The 15,613-nt window shown below is 39.6% G+C and overlaps 1 pseudogene; it reads right to left on the bottom strand.

Annotated features, from left to right (window-relative positions):
• Nucleotides 1-13,908: 13,908 nt before the first annotated feature.
• Nucleotides 13,909-14,400, bottom strand: LOC138092771 (small COPII coat GTPase SAR1B pseudogene; annotated as a pseudogene).
• Between the last annotated feature and the right edge of the window lie 1,213 nt (nucleotides 14,401-15,613).

Raw genomic sequence — 15,613 nt, 5'->3', positions numbered from 1 at the left:
TGGCAGGCGGATTCTTTACCACTAGCGCCACCTAGGAAGCCTGAAGTCTCAGGATGCTAGCCCCAAAATACAAAGAAGGGTACACACATTATAGATTGTTTCTACTTTCATTAGCTTTCTATTTAAATAGCCATATCTATTGAATTTTTCTGATCTTGAACCATTGATAAACCTTATTTTAAAACAATTTTCATTTTATGGCTAAACATCAGCACATTAAACCCTTAAGAGAGTTACCAGACCCTTAGTGTCAAGCCTTCCATTCTTCTGAACTCTGTGAGGTAGAGCTAGACGAGCCAAGCAGATGCAAAAGCAATTAGCACAGAGCTGGGGTTTCTATGCAGATTTGCATGTTCCTTCAACTTTTCATTCCTCAGCTTGAAAATCTGTGGCCCAGAACATTAAGAAAAAAATAGAAGCAGAGCTCAAAATAACCAAGTTTTATGATAAAAATCTATACCTAAAGGATGGTTTAATATTTCCTCTATTTTGGACCAAGAAATGAAAGAAGAAAAGGCCACAGATATGTGAGCTGTCAGGCTGCAGACAACAGAAGAGATGATGCTTCAGTTTGGTTCAGGTCTGAAAACCATCTCCTGGCAGAATTTACTCTTCCTAAGGGAAGATCAGTCTTTTCAAAGGATTGATGTGGTTCAGACACATTGTGGAAGACAATCTGCTTTATTCAAAGTCATATCTGTGTATTTCAAAATAGTTGCCACTGCATTTTTAACTTACTCAAATCCTTTAACATGATGATGTTTGTTGGTAGTATTTTTAGTAAAATAGAAATAAAGATAATTTTTGCATTGGCAGCATATTCCCCATATTCCCTTGTTCCCAAATATTCTAGAATAAGGGAAAGGAAAGATATAAATAATCTAAGAAAATTTTGGTGTGGGGAGAGATGAAGAATGGGGTTCTCTTTGGGGCTTCCCTCGTGGCTCAGCTGGTAAAGAATCTGCCTGCAATGTGGGAGACCCGGATTCAATCCCTGGGTTGAGAAGATCCCCTGGAGAAGGAAATGGCACCTTCCTCTAGTATTCTCGCCTGGAGAATCCCATGGACAGAGGAGCCTGGCAGGCTGCAGTCCATAGGGTCTCAAAGAGATACGACTAAGCAACTAACACACTTAACATGCTCTCATATTTCAAAAAATAGAATTGTTGTGGCCATGATATAGAGGTAGGATGAATTCTTCCCTTCCCCCCAAATTTAATTTGGATGTGGAGACTATTTATTTCATACCTGCACCAAGAGGGTATGAAAAGGTTTTTTTATTTTTTTGCTTCTTATCACTGGGTAGCTTTGCTTTTTATTTGTTATTATTATTACTTTCAGTGAGGTGTAATTGATGTTACACCTCACATGTATAACACAATGACTGCATATTTTGTGAAATGATCACCACAATTAATCTAATTGCCATATGCTGCGCTTGTTGGACTCAGTCACTCAATCGTGTCTGACTCTTCACAACCCCGTGGACCATAGCCTGCCAGGCTCCTCTGTCCATGGGATTCTCCAGGCAAGAATACTGGAGTGGGTTGCCATGCCCTCCTCCAGGGGATCTTCCCAACCCTCAGAAATTGAACCAAGGTCTTCCACATTGCAGGTGGATTGCAGGGGAATTCTTTACCGACTGTTGCCGTACATAGTTACACATTTATTTTTCTTATTATTACTCTTTCATAAACTTTCAGATATGTAATTTACAGTATTGTTAACTGTATCCCCATGACATATTTTATTGTAAAATTGGAAGTTTACACCCTTTGGCCTCCTTTATCTACTTTCTCTCTGGCCCACCCCCTTCCTCTGGCAATCACCAATCTGTTCTCTGTGTCTGAGGGTTCAGTTTTTTTCTAATTTATGCATATAAATGAGATCATATGATATTTGTCTTTCTCTGTCTGACTTATTTCACTTTGTGGGCTGCCCCCACAGTTCATCCATATTGTCACAAATGGTGAGATTCCCTTCTTTTACTTGGCCGAATAATATTCTGTTGTGTACACCGTCTTTATCTGTTCATCTGTTGATGGACACAGGTTGCTTCTATATCTTGGCTGTTGCAAATAATGATGCAACAAACCTGAGGCGTGCATATATATCACTTTCGAGTTAGTGTGTTCTTTTCTTCAGCTAAATAACCAGAAGTGGAGCTGCTAGATCATACAGTAGTTCTAGTTTTCATTTTTTAAAAGAAGCTCCATACTGTTTCCCATGCTGGCTGTACCGCTTTACATTTCCACCAGCAGTGTACTATGGTTTCCTTTTCTCCAAATTCTTGTCAACACTTGTTATTTTTTGTCTTTTCGATTTTAGCCATCCTGACAGAAGCAAGGTGATATCTCATTGTGGTTTTGGTTTCATTTTCCTGATCATTAGTGGTATTGACCACTTTTTCATGTGCTTGTTGGCCATCTGTTTATTTTCTTTGGAAAAAATGTCTACTCAGATTTTCTGCCCATTTTTTCATCAGATTGTTTGGTTTTTTTGTTTGTTTGCTTGCTTTTGTTATTTTACTATTGAGTTGTATGAGTTCTTTATATATTTTGGATACTAACTCCTTCTCAGATATATGATTTGAAAGTATTTTCTGCATTCGGTAAGTTGCCTTTTCATTTTGTTGATGGTTTCTTTTCCTGTGCAGAAGTTTTTCGGTTTGACCTAACCCTGCTTGTTTAATTTTGCTTTTGTGTCAGATTAAAAATATCATCACCAAGATTTCTCTCAAGGAGTTTACTGCTTATGTTTTCTTCCAGGAGTTTTATGGTTTTAGGTCTTTCATTCGAGTCTTTAATTCATTTTTAGTTTATTTCTGTGTATGGTATTGATATGGTCCACTTTTATTCTTCTGCATGTGACAGGCCAGTTTCCTAAAACTATTTGTTGAAAAGAATGTCCATACCCATTGTATATTCTTGACTCCTTTGCCATAGATTAATTCACATAGGTATGGGTTTATTTCAGGGCTCTCTATTCTGTTCCATTGATCTGTGTGTCTGTTTTTATGCCAGCGTCATACAGTTTCAGTTACTATAACTTTGTAACATAGTTTGAAATCATGGAATGTGATGCCTCAAGCTTGTTCTTCTTTCTCAAGATTGCTTGTGAAGGTTTATTAAGCTCAGAATGAGCCGTTCTGGGGAGAACAGAGTGGCTTCTGAGCCAGTCCACGAATGGCTACCTGAGAGAGCAGGGATAGGAGACTGACTCTGTTTTCACTGGGATCAAGAGGAGGGGTCCCGATGAGGGCCAAGGCTTGCATTGAACTTACCTTCAGTACCAAAAGAGGAAGCACCAGGACTTCTTATAACTTTCCCAGATGTGGGGCAAAGAGAAGGAAGTAGTGAGGCTCAACATTTGTCGGCAAACATGAAAAATGGAGTCAGATTCTTTATTATGAGAATAAAACGCCTAAAGTCTCATGTTCATTAATAGTAAAATATTTAATTTGTAGTTTATTATTTTTCCATGCGATGTTCCATAGCATAAGAAAACAATTTAAACACACTTTAAAAATAGTATATGGTCGTAGAAATTTTAAGAATTGAAGAAAGAGAAAGCACTTGACGTGCTAAGTCGCTTCAGTCATGTGCAACCCCATGGACGGCAGCCCACCAGGCTCCCCGTCCCTGGGATTCTCCAGGCAAGAACACTGGAGTGGGTTGCCATTTCCTTCTCCAATGCATGAAAGTGAAAAGTAAAAGTGAAGTTGCTCAGTTGTGTCCAACTCTTTGAGACCCCATGGACTGTAGCCTACCAGGCTCCTCCGTCCATGGTATTTTCCAGGCAAGAGTACTGGAGTGGGGTGCCATTGACGTGGTATAAAATAGTTTAAAAAATATCATGCAAGAGGAACTTTCAAGCTGGCTCATTCAGAAGCCATTTTCCCCAAGAAGTAGTGTGTGCATCTTTTCTCTATTAACAGAAAATTTCACTTTAAACAGCGAACAAGTAGTGTGCTATCTTAATTTGAGGCTTCCAAGTCTGTGATAGCTGTGCTGAATCAGCTGTGGAGGGCTACACTACTCTGTAGGGCTTGGAACTAGTCTGTGCCCTGTTAGAATGAAAGTCTCACTAGGACTGAGGCTTTCGAGTCTCTCCTGTTCACCGTCTGCTGTTACCCAGCACCTGACACTAGCAGACACATGAAAGATACTGGATGGGTGGTTGGTAAGTTCCAGTGAGCTGCCACTGGATGGCAGTCTTTTCTTGGGTCTGTGCAGCGCATCTCCACAGCGCTGAAACAGTCCCTACTGACGGGTGTGCCCAATCACATCAATCACACGTGTCCAGACCTCCATGATCCTGCCCCCTCCTGGCTAAAACTTTGTCCCCCAGCCAGCCCTCAGAATGCTAGCGGTTGGAGAAGTACACAGGAATTTTTCTTTGTAATTAATCTTAGATATTATCTGTTCTGTTCCAACTCCCTAATTTTTCAAGCCAACAACATGGGGCACAGTAAAGCCCTAAGCCTCATAGTGGAAGCACAGCCTTCACTGAACCACTATATATATATGTGTGTGTGTGTGTGTGTAAGTGAGTGAGTGTTAGTCGCTCAGTTGTGCCTGCCTCTTTGCAACTCCATGGACTACAGCCCACCAGGCTCCTCTGTCCATGAGATTTTCCAGCCAAGGATACTGGAGTGGGATGCCATTTACTTCTCCAGGGGATCTTCCCAACCCAGGGATCAAATCTGGGTCTCTTGCATTGCAGGCAGATTCTTTACGGACTGAACTACAAGGGAATCCCAGTATATATAAAGTATATATATATATATATATATATATATATATATATATATACTTTAGTATAGTTATATATGTGTGTTTGTATGCTTTAGGACAGTTATATATATATATGTGTGTGTGTGTGTGTGTGTGTGTGTGTGTGTGTGTGTATAATTTAGTACAGTTCCTGGCCCACAGTAGATGGTCAAAAAATACTTCTTCCTTTCCCCTTCTCTGTGACAGAGGTATAAACAAAATTTTGTTTGGACCCAGAGTGAGGAGCAGTAGCTGTAAGAGTTTCCTGAGAACATTTTTAAGAATGTGACGCTGGGGATTGGAAGGACGGACGTGACTTTGGAGGTGCAGAAAGAAGAGAAAGTTCCAGGCAGAGGACAGAGCAAGCAGAGAGGAGGCCGTGGCTGAGGCAACGCAGGAGTGCTGCCCGGGGCCTCTCTAGCCCCCTTCCCTCCCAACACGGCTCACCCTGTCATTTCAGGTCTCAGCTCAAATATCCTCAGAGGGGCTTCTCTGACTAGTTCTCTAGAATCACTGCTATCTACCTGCCCTCCTGTTTCTTTTCTTTCTGAGCACACTTGTTTATTTGTGCACCTCCCCAACTACAATGTGGAGAAGGAAATGGCAACCCAGTCCAGTATTCTTGCCTAGAGAATCCCAGGGATGGAGGAGCTTGGTGGGCTGACGTCTGTGGGGTCACACAGAGCTGGACATGACTGAAGCAACTCAGCAGCAGCAGGAGCAGCAGCAGCAACTACAATGTAAGCACACTGAGGTCGGGATTGTATCTGTCTTTTCATGGTAGCGTCACCAATCCCTAAAATAAAAGAGAGCCCTTCATAAACACCGATGACACAGAGAAATGTACACAACACCAGTAATAGCAGTGGATGACTTCTGCACAGCAACGACTGTCCTTTCATCACAACCTCCTGCCAGAGAGGAAGGGGTGGATTGTACCATGCAGTGGCCGTGTTCTCTGCTGTGAAGAGGAGATTCTGAGCCAACCATAGGTGAACCGCTCATGTCCCTGACTTCCTGTGCTATCAAGAAGAGGGAGAGAGGTTGCCTGAGCTTCTGGCGGGGAGGAATGTGATAGAAACAGAAAGGACACAGCCAGAGGTAGTTAAAATTTACCTCATCCTCAAATCCACCTGTGATCATGGTCCTGCTGTAGTCTCAGATCCAGTTCTCAGAACAATAAAACCCTCTCTCGTGACATTTTCAAAGTCACAAGCAACTAAGAAAAAATTAGGAAGATTTTCCATACAAGGGAAATGTCAGATTAATTATGTCCAAAGTTCTGAACCACATCAAAAAGAAAATCTTCATCATGGCATTTAAACTGTCCACCCTAACGCGGGGAAAGATCTGGGTGCTGTCCGGTGCAGGAAATGATGTTGGGAGAAGCAGTGGGCGAATCCTTCTCCAGTGCTTTCCAGTCTTAGTAAGGCCAGATTGGCTTTCTTTTGTTCCTAAATGTGCAATGCCACATCTTCTATTCTTGTTGCCAGATGGATGTGATTTAGCACAATACTGTCCCATCAGCATTTATGTTCAAACATAAGTCAGTACAATGCCGAGCTGGAGGCTATATAAAAAGTGATGAACCACAAAGACAATTACAGGGTAAAGCAGCTGTTCAAAAATCTGAGACATTGTGAACAGTTGCCACCTAGAAGAAAAAAGCACCTAAAATTTCCTGAAACATCTTGACCTTTATGATGAAGTGTATGTCCCAAATTGACTTCACACTATTTTAGTGGTGTGTGTGTGTGTGTGTGTTGAGTTTCACAGTCTCTGCAGCTATCTGAAGAAAAGAAAAGTAAAAATACCACGAAGCTACAGATTGATGTTTATGGGGTTTTTTGCGTTAAAAAAGAAGCAACCCAAACTATCTTCCCTTGTTACCACTAGAAGGTGCTAGAATCAGCTCTAAACCAAAGTTCATTGTTGAGTGTTTCAAGTGTCACAGACGTGAAGAAGCCGGGCGAGCCCAAGGTAAAATGTATTGTGCTTACTTTTGAAGAATTAACTAATAGTTTGACTGGAAAAGAAAGAATATAAAGGTTTGGTTTTTTGCTCAACTGGGAAAACAGTTATAAATGTTATTAGTGTTCAATTTAGAAACGGAATACAAAGAAGAAATACATTAAAAAAGTAAAAAAAAACTATCTCTTAGTCCTTTAAATAAAGTCAGCTGAGATGTACTCTTGATCTGTTGAAATGACTCACTGACAGTGCTTCTTGAATTTTGTGTCAAGGTAAAATATCAGACCAAGTGAATAGAAAGTGAATGAAGAGATGTAAAATACTGTATAATGGCTATATTATGGTACTTCACTGTGTAATCATAAAAATGGTGTAAATGTTTGTTTATTGTCATGGAAATCTACCATGCAATAAAGTTACATGTCTGTAATAAAGTTACATATAACATGCATGTTACAAAATAGTGATTCAAAATATCATTTAAAGGATTTAACGATAGAAAAGCATCAAAAATAACTCTTCAAAATGATGATTGCGTCTGGATGACATGATTATTCGCTATTATTTTTTGGTGGTGTGATCTTGGGAAACCAGTGTAACTACCCTGTGCCTCTCAGTCTCATCAGTAACAAACAGAAGCGATGCTACTCCTTGGTGATATATATGAAGCCCTTAGAAGAGTGTTGAGCACACAGTACATACGCAAAATATGTCAGCTGTCATCATCGTTATCCTACCTGTTCATAGTTTATAATTTTATGAGTACATGTGTATTAGCATTATAATCAGAAAAGATAATAAATTTTTAAAAAGATGATTCACATGGGGGAGGAGGGAACTGGATTTAGTCTCAGATGGTAAAGAATCTGCTTGCAAGGCAATAGATCCAGGTTCAGTCCCTGGGTTGGGAAGATCCCCTAAATGGCAACCCTCTTTAGTATTCTTGCCTGGAGAAAGCCATGGGTAGAGGAGCCTGGTGGGCTACAGTCTATAGGTTTGCAAAGAGTTGGACCTGACTGAAGGACTAACACTTTCATGCTACATATAGTAAGTCAGCTCTCCTTTACCCAGAAAGTTTAGTGGCCAGATCTTTTTAATGCCTAATTTTCAGAATCTTCTAAATAAGAATTCACTTAGCATTTACGGATTAAGCCTAACACTACATTTCTTGGTGTCAATCCATGCTGTAAAAATTAAACATTATTAAGTCTGGCAAATAATAAGAGCTCAAAATTTGCTGCAGGTGTAACAGAAGGCAATTAAAAAAATCATATTGACCATTGGTCCCACAGCTCTTGGCACATAAGGAATTGTTTTTGTTTGGAACAAAGACACTTAGGTAAATGTTTGGGTAAATGGTGAGTGTCCATTGGAAGCTCGGGTAAATGGTGGGTATCCATTGGATCAATACTTTATAGAACAAAGGAATTTGGTGCTTTTCAGTGTAGAGGAAAGATGGGAGAGGGGAGAAGTTGAGGGCAGGAGAAGAGAAGAGGGAAAGAGAGTGAAGGAAAGAGTGAGGAAGGTGAAGAGAAATGAGGGAGGTAGGAGGAAAAGGCTGGATGGAGGGCTGGTGGAAGCGCGTCTCACGGGACCTCACGGAAGCTGTTCTGGGCAGTCGGTGACAGAGTGGACCCCAGTGATTCTGTAAAGACTGTGTACTTTGGGGAGAATGATGAAAAGGATAGGTTCCACCTCTGTGTGATGCTGGTTGGACAGAGAGGGTATGTGTAGATGCAGGATTTTGGGGGAGGGCGCTGGGGGTATGAGAGCACATGAATTTCCAGAAACTTATAGAAATCTTGAATAACCCTGGGCCATGAAACTTGGGCTCAAGGCAATCTAGATCTCAAGGGACAAGGGAGCAGGTAGCAGCATCCAGATTACATAAAAGTGTGTGTGTGTGTGTGTGTGTGTGTGTTTGAGAGAGAGACAGAGCATGGGTCCCTGCAAGTGGGAGCTAGAGAGGGAGAGAAATTCACAAATGGGAAGAGAGTTGGGGAATGGAGAGAGAACCCAGTTGCACTTATGAAAAATTCAACTACAGTTATATCTGAAACCCTGTAGTGGTCACATTACACGCAAATATAGCCTTTCTTCCGGTTTCCTCCCTGCTTCCGATTAGCAGCTGAATGTGTTGCCCAATATTCCAGACCAGCAGATATCGCTCAAGTCATGGGAAACTCAGTGCTTTTGGGGGAAGTCCTTTCCATTTAGAAAAACACTTGTGGTTACTAAGTTCTTTGTATTAAGCTGACATTTTCATTCATTCATTCATCTAACAAATACGTATGAAGTGTGTTCTGTGTGCCAAGCATTGGTCTGTGTACTGGGGAGGGGTGGGGGCGGGGCAGACAAGCTGTGGGACAGTGCCCAGCAGATGCGGCAGCAATAACAGCAGCCAGGACCCCTGGCAGGGTCAGAAGCCACAAGGCAGCAATACCAGAGCCATGCCAGCTACTGACGGGATCTTTGTTGGCTCCTGGGAGGAGGGAAGCCACCCAGAAGCTGCCCAGGGGAAGTGATTTGCATGGGTCTAGAATTCCAGCAACTACACTAACTGGAGGCTGCCCTTATTGCATCCCACTTCCCAGAAACTATACAGCCCTCATATTCCATCCTACATTGGGATGATCAGGTTAACACAGGCTACACTACAAACCACAGCCCTGCAATTCTATTCTTGAGCTATTTTATGCCCAAAGTGGGTCATTTACACTACAAATCTCACCTGCTGAGAGCTGAAGATCTAAGACTATTTTGATTTTACAGGTATCAATCCTAGATTTCTGCTGCTTATAAAAATGATGGGCAGTATTTTCATCTAATCTATTCTTCACTATATTCACTGTAAATTTGCAGAGAAAAAATTTGAGATCAGGCTCCAAGATATCATTAAAATCTGCAGGGAGGGAAAAATGTCTGTTTGACAAACATCAAGTTGGACTGAACGTCAGATACAAATCAACACCACGTATACCCTCATCCAGCCAGATGCTGTTCATTTGCCACAAAGATATAGATTCAGACAAATGCTACAAGTCAGAGCTTATCAAAACAGGAAGTGGGTGTGCCAGGCCCAGATCTTTCCTTGTGATTGCAGACTCTCTCATGGTGAGCGCTTCTTCATTTTCTTAAAGCTTACACACCACTTTGACTAATTCATAATAGAATTTTGCTTCAGATGGCTATTACATTTATTTACTCTGTCAACTGTCTGCAGAAGTCCCTTCCTTCCCTTTTCTGAAAATTAGAAATCTTAGCTCATTTCCAGTTTGTCCACTATTTTGTGATTTTCAAAAATAATTATATCAATAGTTAAGTAATATGTTCTGCAAGTTTTTAAGGTCATGTGTCTGAAACAAGAAACAAGAATTATGCAGAGTGGCTACTTGCTTTCTATAGCCTCCTCATTATGTTGACCTCTGTTTTCTTCTTACTAACGTTTAGACCATCTTATTCCCTCCTCCCTCCATGAGATTCCTGGGAGAAATATTCACCAAGTCGCTGCTGCCAGAGAATGGGACCAAAAGCTGAAGCATAAACTTGATTGTCCAATTTAGATGAGTGCAGTGAGGGGCTGTGAGATGCAGGCAAGCTAATTAACGTCCATCAGGAGAGACAGAGTCTAAGGCAGCGCAAAGAGAGGGTCACAGCTGGGGTTCAGAAGCAAGTCAGGCCTGGAATTCCCTGGCAGTCCAGTGGTCAGGATCTGGCATTTTCACTGCTGTGGGCCTGACTTCAATTCCTGGTAGGGGAAGTAAGTTTCTGCAAGCCGTGGGGCTCTGCCAAAAAAAATAAAAATAAAAATAAAAGCAGGCCAGGACCAAGCAAGTATGGTGTAAATTTGTAGGGTCAAATTTAGTGGGCACTAACCACGTGGGCTCCTGAGCATTTGAAATGTCCACTGCGGAACTGGATTGTTAATTTCAGTTTAATTTAAACTCATTTATTTTAGAATTTAAAAACTGAACCAAAGTAAAAATGTTCTCATTAAGTACAACCCCATTGTTCTGAGAGGACTATGTTTCACTTTAACAAATCATGTAAGATGTTTTTGTGATGCTGGAGTGTGCCTCATGGGCCTATGTTTACACATCAGCAATCTACTTGGTATTAATAAAATTATTTAAGTGATTTTTCCTACACAACGATGTAACAATGCAACAAGATTACTGGATGTTTATGCAGAAAACACAAGTTACAGTGATACTTATGAAAATAGTAATCAAATGGAAATACTTATAATTTTAATTAAAACAATTATGCTTTTGTTCTTATTCAAAAGTTAAGTGTAAACAAAATTTTAAGTTTAAAATTAGGGTATACTAGTGATGTAGATGGAGAAGGCAATGGCACCCCACTCCAGTACTCTTGCCTGGAAAATCCCATGGACAGAGGAGCCTGGGGGGCTGCAGTCCATGGGATCGCTAAGAGTTGGACACAACTGAGCAACTTGACTTTCACGTTTCACTTTCACGCATTGGAGAAGGAAATGGCAACCCACTCCAGTGTTCTTGCCTGGAGAATCCCAGGGACGGCGGAGCCAAGTGGGCTGCCGTCTATGGGGTCGCACAGAGTTGGACACGACTGAAGTGACTTAGCAGCAGTTAGCACTGATGTAGAATCAAATGGAGATGGAGAAGCCAGTCACACAAACAAAGCAATAAAGGAAAAAAAAAAATATTGAGAGAAGATGTGTCCCAAATTTCACAAAGCACGGTAACTGCAGATTTGGGGGTTAAACAAAATGAAAAAGCTATTTGCTTGATGTGTAAGTTTTGTTTAAGATGATGAAGCGGACAATATTACAGACATTAGCAGAAAAAACATGGTGCATTTGATAAGTTTCCTCTAACAGTCAAGAAAATTTGAAAAGAATAGACTAAATTAGTTATCAGAAATCAGAAATGAATGTCCAACAAAATTTTTAAAAATTATATTTAATGTGAGCTTATAACTTAAGCTAGCTGTTAAATGACTTAGACTCTTGCACAAAAAAAGAAACTAATTTTTTAGATGGCAACATGGTAAAAGAAATCCATTTCAGTTATGGAAATATAAAATTACTAGGAAAGGAGTAAAAAAAAATCACATTTTACAAAAAACAAAATATCTTCAATAAAGCCACTGAACAATCATCTGTAAGTCACAAGCCCTTTTCAAGAATATCAAAGATCAATTGATTCAGAATTGGAAAGACTGCAAGAACTTTCTTTTAACACATTTCAAGTGCTTAGGATGAGTCATGCCTAATTAATACTTTGGTTATGTTTAGTCTCAGAGGACTTCCAAACTCATGAAGAAGTGCTGTCAACTCATAGTCTAAAAAGTCAAACTCATGGCATAGATATATTTAAACTTTTTATGACTATCAAAGAATTTCAACTAAATATGAAAAAAATTGTTTCTATATGATACAGGTGCTTCAGCTGTTACATAAAAAATCTGGATTTATAAGAATTTTGAAAGAATAGACTGATGAGAGTCCCTTTCGACTACAAGGAGATCAAACCAGTCAATCCTCAAGGAAATCAAACCTGAATATTCATTGGAAGGACTGATGCTGATGCTCCAATACTTTGGCCACCTAATGTGAAAAGCAGACTCATTGGAAAAGACCCTGATGCTGGGAAAGACTGAGGGCCAAAGGAGAAGGAGGCAAAAGAGGATGAGATGGTTGGATGGCATCACTGACTCGATGGACATGAGTTTGAGCAAACTCAGGGAGATAGTGAAGGACATAGAAGCCTGGTGTGCTGCAGTTCATGTGGTTGCAAAGAGTCAGACATGACTTAGTGACTGAACAACAACTATGTTGTTAACTCCAATTCAAGATTTTCTTGAAACAAAAGAATATTTGCCAAATTTTCAGTAATGGAAGACAAAACTTGGCAGTTATGAGTTATGTTTTCTCAGTCATATCACACTGCATATGAACAAGCAGAACTTGAAGCTCCAAAGAACAGAACAGCTTATTTGTAACCTAGATCTATAGATATGAGAATTAATGTTGATACTGAAATTTTTCATAATGCTAGTCAATAATGATTTTATACATTTTTATAATATAAATTCATATGCAGAATATTTTAATTATAACTGAAAGTGTTATGTAAATTGGCTGATAGAAGTACAAAAATTGAAAACACTTTGTTGCTAATGTTTAATTTAGTTTCTTTCCTTCCTTCCCCTCCAACTTTGTTGAGATATAATTAACATATAACATTGTATGAGTTTAATGTGTACACTGTGATTACCACAATAAGGTTAGTTAACACATCTATCACTTGACATAAATAACTTATTTTTGAGGGTTTGTTGTTGAGAACATTGAAGATCCCATCTCTTAGCAACTTTCAACTATACAATACAGTATTATTGATTATAGTCACCACACATCAGATCCTCAGAACTTGTTCATTTTATAGCTGGAGGTTTGTACAGTTTGGCCAACAGAGTTGCTTTCAATTTATGCAATTCTCCTTTGAATTTGAAGTTAACTTTAATTGTCTTGTTAGTGAATTTACTAAACTTTGACATAAATTTGAAATTGATATGCTTTTAAGGATGCTGAACCTTACAGTTTGTTTTATTGCATAATATTTGCATAAGAAAAAGTATTGAAAATTCTAAGATATCCTACAACCATCAATCAGCTAATTATTAATTCTACACTAAAGCTAGGCAGACATATAATCTTAAATTTAAAAGCTAGTTTCAAAAAAAAGTAGACAAAAATTTAACATGATGTACTTTTCAATATGGCTATATTTGTAGTTTCATGTTGTTAATAAGTGTTTCAAATGTACTGCTGGAAAGTTGCTTTTCGTACTGTGAATATTGCTAGGGTAATATCAGATTATAAGCTGTAAAAACTAATTACTTTTATGGAATGATAAAGCTAACATTGTGATAATCAGTTTTCAATTCACATGCGAATAAAGTTGATGTAATAGTAATAATCTAAATAACCTTTTTATAACCAACAAAATTCTACTGAATTCAAGTTATACATGTTGCATGATCAGATCTCCAAGTAGAACTGAATAGTGAGACCTGGAAACATTCAGGCTGGTGTTAAGAACCTGTGCTTGCAGCGGACACTTTCTTAGGAACCTTGTCTTTTGAGCACACTACTTGAAAGCTTACAGGTCAGCATTCAGCTCTTTCCTGTTCTCTGACCATATAAACCAAGCATCTCTCATAACCTCTCTTCATCAATGGCTTCAGGTCTGTTGATCTTATTCCCAAGAATCAGTATAAATGCATTAGAAGTGGTTTCAACTGTCATTAGCAAATCGAGTTCTTCTTTTGATTCTTTCAATTCATGATCTGTACAATCCACCAGAAGTGTAACGCCGTTGATAGCAGGAAGGTAGTTTTTCCATACTCTTCAAGCTTGAACAGTCACCCACATTAAAATTTGCAAAGGTTGTGCCAGTAGTGGTTAGTTCTTTTGAAAGGGGATGTAACTAATATAGGGGACATGTGTCCATGTCTGTCATCTTTTAACATAGGCAGTAATGTTGTTTTTCTCATGTTGTCCAATCCAAAAAAATACCAATTTGCCAGTTTTCTTTTATAATCCCCAAAACTATAGCACTCTGTTGAAATCACTGTATATCCAGTCAAAGATGAAGGATCTGTCCATGTTTTAGCATCTGAGACTGAAGAGAATGCTATTCCTTGCTTGGTACTGGCCCTGAACCCTCTAAGACTGGACTGCAAAGTGATGGCTTCTTGATGAGCTTTGCTTAAAAGTCAAATAGTTCTTCTTGGAAAAGAGGAACAAGTTTTGTCAATGTACATGCAAATACTGAAAGAAAAGAACTTTCCATATTCAATTTAGTTACTTGAAAATGTTTAAGTTTGCTTTTCACTGTAAAAAATATGGCTACTAGGAAATTTTAAATTATATATACAGTTCAGATTATACTTTCATTGGACAGCATGAGTCTAAGGATCTTGTCATGATCAATGCTGGAGTGTCAAGAACTCACCTTTTCATACATACAGGGGAGTGTGCAGCTACTTCAAAGGACCAGAGGCAGAGTAGACAATTTTATTCATTTCCAGTTCTGTTGGACTGTCATCTCAAAAGTGGGGTGCAGTATTGTGCTGATACAGTATTAACAATTGGTTCTTGGGGTAAAAAATATCCCTGTTTTCTACCATTATCTCATTTCCATAGTACAAATGTTTCCTTCAAGGCCCATTTCAAGCTACCAACTGGACATCACTGGGAGTCTGGAAGAAGTCCTGATAAACTGGCTATGGCCAGCAGGTTGCAGCCAGCTTCAGTCCACCACTAGCTGGGACTGTCTATGATTCATCATTGCTTCTGCAGTAGCTTGCATAATCAACAAAGAGTAAGCCCATTTTAAGTATAGTACTTGTTGAATGAACAAGTATTTCTGCTAGCCACAAATCTCCTGTTGTTTCAGTTTTCCCCAGATCCGTTAATCTTTCTGAAATGTACATTCCTGAAGTTGGGGGTAAATGTATGACAATAGGCATTCTCTTTCTTGGCCCTTGTAATGAATGTGTTGTGCTGTCTGGATCTCCCTTAGCTCGGAGCCATTCATTACCCTGATGGTTGGGAGTATTGCCTGATGGTGCTCAGCTGAAACTCTCTGTAAGAATTCTACAGGTCCGAAAGAAGTTGCCCCTCCAGTGGTATCCCAAGCAGCTCTCTGCGTCTAATGATTGGTTAATGAGGGAGTCCAGATTTGGCCCCTTCAGTTAGAGACATTGTGGAAGAACCATCCGAGTTTCAGAATTTCCTGTGAGACCTGCCATAACCCCTGTTGCAGCTGCATTATGATTCAATGTATACCTCTGCTCAGCACTGCTTCATTCATCCC

Source organism: Capricornis sumatraensis, chromosome 16 (assembly GCF_032405125.1).
Source record: "Capricornis sumatraensis isolate serow.1 chromosome 16, serow.2, whole genome shotgun sequence".
In the NCBI taxonomy this organism is placed as follows: domain Eukaryota; kingdom Metazoa; phylum Chordata; class Mammalia; order Artiodactyla; family Bovidae; genus Capricornis; species Capricornis sumatraensis.
Note: the sequence above shows the minus strand (reverse complement) of the source record. Positions and strands in the feature narration are given on the sequence as shown.